This window comes from Heterocephalus glaber, unplaced genomic scaffold (genome assembly GCF_053883595.1).
Source record: "Heterocephalus glaber isolate CG9 unplaced genomic scaffold, H.glaber_assembly_v1.0 deba00001465, whole genome shotgun sequence".
Lineage (NCBI taxonomy): Eukaryota > Metazoa > Chordata > Mammalia > Rodentia > Bathyergidae > Heterocephalus > Heterocephalus glaber.
In genome coordinates, this window is record NW_028258312.1 from 15,028,244 (window position 1) to 15,035,576 (window position 7,333).

The following is a 7,333-nucleotide window of genomic DNA, read 5'->3' on the forward strand; positions in this document are numbered from 1 at the left end:
TGAGATGGAACACTCTGATACTCAACCATCTGGACTCTGAACTGGAAACAAAAGAGGATCTGGAAAAAAATGAAAACAGAAATAATTTCTCAGATAACAGGAGAAATTGTGCTCCTAGTGCAAGACAAGATTAATAAATCTAGAGAGGAGCTGAGGAACATGATGGAATCCCAACATAGGAAACAAATGGAATCCATAAAAAAGATGAAAATAGATTTCCAGGAGATCAAAAACTCCATGAAAGGCTACACAGCAGAATGAACCAATGTGAGGACAGAATTTCAGATATAGAAGATAAGACTGCAATTAGTGACCAGGAAAAGAAAAATTGCTTCAAAATTATAAGGGAACATGAGAAATCAATCCAGCAGCTGCTAGACAATGCAAAGAAGAATAACATAAGACTGATTGGAGTCAATGAAGAAACAGGAGAGAGTGCAGATGACATAAAAAAAAACTCTTCGCAGAAATAATGGCAGAAAACTTCCCAAACAGGGGAAGGGAACTTGACATACAGATAAGTGAGGCATATAGGACTCCAAATAGCCTTGATCAAAAAAAAAAATCTACACATAGGAATATGATTGCTAAGATTCCAGAAACTCAAAAAAGAACAAAGTTTCACAAGCAGAGAAAAGAAACAAATTGCATATAAAGCAAAGCCCATCAGAATCACAGCAGACTTCTCAATACAAACCATCAAGGCAAGAAGAGCTTGGAGTGACATATTCCAAGCCCTAAAAGTAAACAGCCTCCAACACAGATTGATCCACCCTGTAACACTATCTTTCAAAATTGATGGAGAAATAAGATATTTTCATGACAAAGAGTAACTTAGGAACTTAGTGAATAACAACAAGCACTCCAAAGAATTTTACACAATATCCTAGGAACAGACGTTGAGGATCACAACCTCAAGAAGCCCAGCAGAATGAACCCATCTGGCATGACAAGAAATTAAATGTAAAGGGGGAGAACCCAACAAAAAAAAAAAGTCATGGCAATGACAAGTCAATACATTTCAGTTATAACCATGAATGTTAATGGTCTCAATTCACCAATCAAAAGAAATAGACTGGTACAATGGGTCTAGAAGCAAAATCCAACAATATGCTGCATACAAGAAACACACTTCATTCAAAAGGAAACTCATGGACTGAAAGTTAAAGGGTGGAAAACAATACTCCATGTGACAGGAACCCCCCAAAAAGCAGGAGTAGCTATCCTCTTTGCAGATCAAGTAGATTTCAAACCAACACTGATTAACAGAGATGAAGAAGAACACTACATCCTTGTAAAGGGAACAATCCAAGAGGAAGAGATGACAATCATTAATATCTATGCACCAAACACTAGTGTGCCCAAATTGTAGTGGGGGACCTCAACACCCCACTGTCATAAATAGATAGATCAACTGGACAAAAAATAAGTAATGAAATACTAGAACTCAATCGAACTCTTGAACAAATGAACTTAACATGTTTACAGAGTCTTCCACCCCACAAAATCAGAATACACATTCTTCTCAGCTGCACATGGGTCATTCTCCAAAATAGACCACATACTTACACAGAGAACATGTTTAAGTAAGTGCAAAGGAATTGAAGTTATCCCCTGTATATTATCAGATCGTAGTGCGATGAAATTGGAGATCCATAGCAAAAGAAACTCAAAAAATTTCATAAACATGTGGAAATTGAACAACAAACTTCTGAATAACCAATGAGTCACAGAGGAAATTAAAGAAGAAATCAGACAGTTCCTTCAATTAAATGACAATGACAATACAACATATCAGAATCTATGGGACACAATGAAAGCAGTCTTATGAGGGAAATTCATAGCAGTGAATATGCATATTAGGAAAACAGAACAAGCCCAATTAAACAACCTGATGCTGCAACTCAAGCTTCTAGAAAAAGAAGAACAGGACAACCCCAGAGCTCATACAATGGAGGAAATTATAAAGATCAGAGGAGAAATCAATGCAATGGAGACTAAGAGAATGATACAAAAAAATCAATGAAGCCAAGAGTTGGTTTTTCAAAAGAATCAACAAAATTGACAAACCCTTAGCCAAGCTTGTCAGAAAAAGGAAAGAAAAGGCCCAAATCCATGCAATTAGGAATTAAAAGGGTGAAATTACAGCAGACCTAGCAGAAATCCAGAGGATCATCAATACCTACTTCCAGAATGCATATGCCAATAAGAACTTAAAAAGATCAGACCTCCCAAATTTAAAGACCCAATCCAAAAATGGGCATCTGAAATGAACAGACATTTCTCAGACAAAGAAGTAGAAAGAGCAAATAAATACATGAAAAAATGTTCAACATCCCTGGTCCTTCAAGAGTTGCAAATGAAAACAACACTGAGATTCCACCTCACTCCAGAAAGAATGGCTGCTATCATGAAATCAACCAATAACAAATTCTGGCGGGGCTGTTGGAAAAGAGGAACCCTGCTCCACTGCTGGTGGGAGTGTAGACTGGTGTGACCACTGTGGAAATCAGTATGGAGATACTTCAAAGAACTAGGACTGGAAGTCCCATTTGATCCTGCTATTCCACTGCTGGGGATCTTCCCCAAAGAATTAAAAGAATCATACCACGGTGATATATGTGCACCTATGTTCATAGCAGCACAGTTTGTGATAGCTAAAACTTGGAAACATCCCAAATGCGCACCAACTGGAGACTGGATAAAGAAAATGTTTGTTTTTTTTTAATAAAATGGATTACTACTCAGCCATAAGAAAATGAGAAATTAGAGACACTTATAGCTAAGTGGATGCACATTGAGGTGATACTCTTAAGTGAAATAAATAGGACACACATGTATAAATACCAAATAGTTTCTCTTGTGTGAGAAACTGAAAGTGTAAATGGAGACTAAAGTGTGTGATAGGTAATGTGAAATAGGATTTAAAGGGGCAAAGAGGAAGGAGGTGGGAGGGGTAGGGGAAAGGAAAGAAGGGAATAAAATTAATATGAGAAAATGGAAAAATAGGAACAAAGTCTTTGTAAATAGGTAGGAATGGAGTAATTGAAGGGAGGACTGGGCAAGGGTGAAAGATTGGAACCAAGAGAGACTATGTAAAGGTGCAAATTTCCAACAATGAATGTCATTATATTGTATACCTAAAAGGTGCTAATGATTAGAATGAATAATCAATAATGCAAAATAGGAAGAAAAGTCCCAAAGGGTTAGGGGTAGTGGGAGAGGCAGAGAAAAGGAAAGAAGGAAAAGGAAAAATGATGAGAAATGGACAAAATGGAAATAAAGTCTTTGTAAATAGGGAAGGGTGGAGGGGGTGAAGGGAGGGCTAGGAATGGGGAAAAAAAAAGAACCAAGATGTATTATGTAAAGGTACAATTCCCAATGAGAAATGTAATTGTGTTGTATACCTACAATGTACCAATAAAAGAATAAAAAGAAAAAGAAAGAAATGCTCTAGTGTTTGTCATCCCAAAGAGGAAAACCATCTAGAGAATATGCATATTCCTATTAAGATATTGTAGTACCAAATTTATCTGAAATGCCTTTTTGCAGGTGAATGAAGGCCTCTAACCTCCTGATATTGTCCTGTGTAATCCCTGAACCCACTCTGCATATGGGGCACCACAAAGGAAGTCAACAAACAAAATGAGAAACTGCTTGCAAAGGTTCTTAGGTGTGGTGTGGTGTGGTGAAACAGAACAGTTAAGTTAGAAGTCAAGTAAAACATATTTGTTACTTGAAGACAGGCAGCAAGGATAAGCAGAAGGCTAGGATCCATGGCAATCCAGTCCCTCAAGCTTAGGAATGCTCCACATGGTTGATAGAGTCTCACTCGCACATGCTCCACATTGCAGCAGATCCGAGAGACCCTACCAGCATTTGTCCTGGGTTCTACACACTGGGGTCCTCTGGGCCCACTAGGCAGAAACATGACAGAGCATCCCATTATAGAAAAGTGGAGACACAGCCTCGTTTGTTTGAGACATTTCCCTCTTGTCTCAAGAGTCAGCATTCTCCATACATTGGGCCTGAGCATTGCCAAGTGATAAGAGCAATTATCCTTTAATGCTAAATTGCAAAGACATCTGGGAACCTGTCTCTTTGTACTGCTCTAGTGTAAAGTGAAGCATACACTAAGCATTTTTAAATGTTTTCAATTCCCTTGTATGAAACTGAATAGGGTTCCTAGATTGGACCAAGGAAATGGAATTTAATTAACAAAAGGAACAATTCACATGGCTAGAGATTGTGAAATTGGTGAAGGAGCTCCCCTTGTCAAGGTGGGCTGTTAGTTGTCAGGGTTGACTCCTATAGATCAGGGAGTGAAAGAGAGCTGTCTATGTTTAGAGTCAATGTCTGTGTCTGAAGTGGAGTTAGCAAGTATGTTGCCCAAGCATCATTTGTCTATATCCTTCTATTACATGACTTGCCAATACAGCCTTCATAAATAGGATATAATTCTAATGAATCATACTAAATTTAAATTTACAACACCTTGAATTTAAGGTTATTTTAGAGACTTTAGTGTTAAGAACGAGTTAGTAAGATTTTACTTCAAATCATTGTAAATTGACTATTGACAGCCTTGCTGGGATCTTCAGAAATATAACTACAAAGACATTTTGAATAATGCATCACTTAGTTCTTTTATATTTTTAGAACCATATAAATATTAAGGATACTTAATACTTTATCCAACTGAATTTTATCCATTTTATTTGGTTTGTTTGTCTCCTTTCCGAGTGTGTATGTGTTTAAGTGACATTTCCCATGATTCAGAAAAATATTATTTAAATGAGCTAATAGATCTAGTTTTAAATGTCTTTATTGATGCAATAAAACAGGCTAAATGGATTAGTGACTTAATTTTAGAATACTATATCTTTCACAGCCTTTAACGTTTATGTATTTGAGTAGATTATAGCTCTTTTCTTCCTTTCGATGCTTTAATTCTTACAATATAGGCTTGAGCGAGCTCTTTTCTTGCTGGCTTTTGTGACCCATTGACACGATGCCATTAATATTTAAAAGCCTCCTTGCTTTTACCATGAACATGATTTTCCATTTATACCACCTTGACTCTTAACTCAGAACCCATCTTATCTTCAAGGAACCCTTGCTTGCAGACAGATACAATGAACCATGAAAATCTAGACACTGTTGTTCACCAAGCTGTTATATTCCTATTGAACTGTTCCAGTGGATACAGCCAGAAAAGAATAAAATTTTCCCTACAAAAGCATGAATTCATATTCACACTTCCAGTGAAGTTCTGAAAGTAAATAGCTCCCATTTAACTTTCAAATTTTTTCTGTATTGCATTTATACATTTTGTCTTTTACACTAAAATTGTTATTCAATGAAAAATCCTTGCCTACTTGTTTTAAATATCAATACAAGAAAATACATTCAAAATTATATGACATTAAAACAGATAATAAAATCGTGGAATAAAAGTCAAGATTTTTTTCTATGAAAATTCATTTTTGTCACTATATTCAATCAAATTATCATGTCCTAGAGTTTATCTTAATCTTTCATTCTGTATTAATAAGCAACTATTATGTTATGGTCAGTTTTTCTCCTTTCCTAAATTGATTTTCAATTTGAAAGTGTGACATTCTTAAGTTCCTAAAATATTAATATTTCTAGCCACTTAGTCTCCAAATTTTTGCTTAATGGTTTCATTTTACTAATATAATGTGATCCATCAATAATGACTTAACAGATAGTCATAGGTGTGAGATTAATACATATGGCAACTATATTTCCTACTCTTTTTTAGTAATATTCAAAATCCATATTCATATAGTTAGTTCACTTTTAGTTCTAATGAATGCCATCCTGGCCTTAAAGCTTTTTGATTTATCTTACTTCTTTTACTAAGGTACAAAATCTTCATCTTTTTCTTTTTTTTGCTTAAATTCTTTTATTGGTACATTTTAGGTATACAATACATTTACATTTATCATTGGGTGCTTGTACCTGTACATGATGTACCTTGGTTCTTATTTTTTCCCTATTACCTGTACGCACTTCACTCCCTCCATAATCAACATTTCCTTAGAAACATGGCATCTTGGGTGGTGGTAAGACAAGATTTACTACAGATAAATCCAGATTTGTTTCAATAATGGTCATCCACTTTACTTTTCCCACAGGGTGCAAAAAATACATCCATAATTTTGGAACACCTTTTGATTAGCACTAAGAACAGGCACTTGAGGTTCCTCTCATATTTTCTTTTGACTCGATCAAAATTCAGATCTTATTCCATACATAATACCAATATCCTTGTTGTAATTACTAACAAATCTAAAGCAGACCTAAAAGTTTTAAGAACCTTTGGGTAAGTACACATACTTGTTTTTTACACATACAATGTAAATTCAAATTCCCAAGTGCCAATTAGGAGTTTTAGAAACTGCAACAAAGGTATATCCAACAAATTTCTATAAATTTTTAAAAAATCACCATAAAAATATGGCACATATTGTATCTTAAACCTTATCCAGAAAATTTAGGTGGAAATGTTTTTAATTTTTGCAACTTCAGGATTGATATGGATGGATGCTCCTAGGATGGATGTATAAAGTATTCTACTCATAATTACAGCACAATTTAATTGCATTGTTTCAATTTTAATTCATCTTTAGAAGAAACAAATTATTTAATATGAAACTGATGTTAACTTGTATGTTAATATAGATTTATAATTATACATATCTAAATGTAGCTATTCATTTAACACTTTTGATAAACAATGAATATTTAAAATAAAAATAATTTCTCTATCGCTTTGTAATACATGATAGATGAAGAGTGAGTTCCAGTTTGATCAATTATCATTTTGCCCAAAAGTTAAAGTCAGTAAAATAAGCTTCTCCCAAGAAGGAATTTTTGTCTTTTCACTGAAGAGGCACTGTCTCTATTGAATACAAAATCTTCTGAGGACTGGAAGATTTGACTACATGGCACAGTTCAGCATATTCTAACCTACTACATAAAGCCTAAAATATCTGAGACATCTTGCTGATAATGTCTCAAGGATCAACCACTTGTTGACATTTTGATAAAATAATTCTAGGCACCTTTTTAGATCAGGACACTTGTGGGAGTTTGGTACAAGAGTTAAATAGGTCCAACAGCAATGGACAAGCCTGTTGATGTTTATTCAGGCCTTCATTTTTAATGGTTACTTTAAAACTTGTATATATAGCAGATAAAAAATATAGTTATAGTATATGAAAGAAGCTACACTACATGCACATGCTATTACATCTCTCTATATAGAGATATATTCAGTTATATTTCCCATAATATGACATATGGA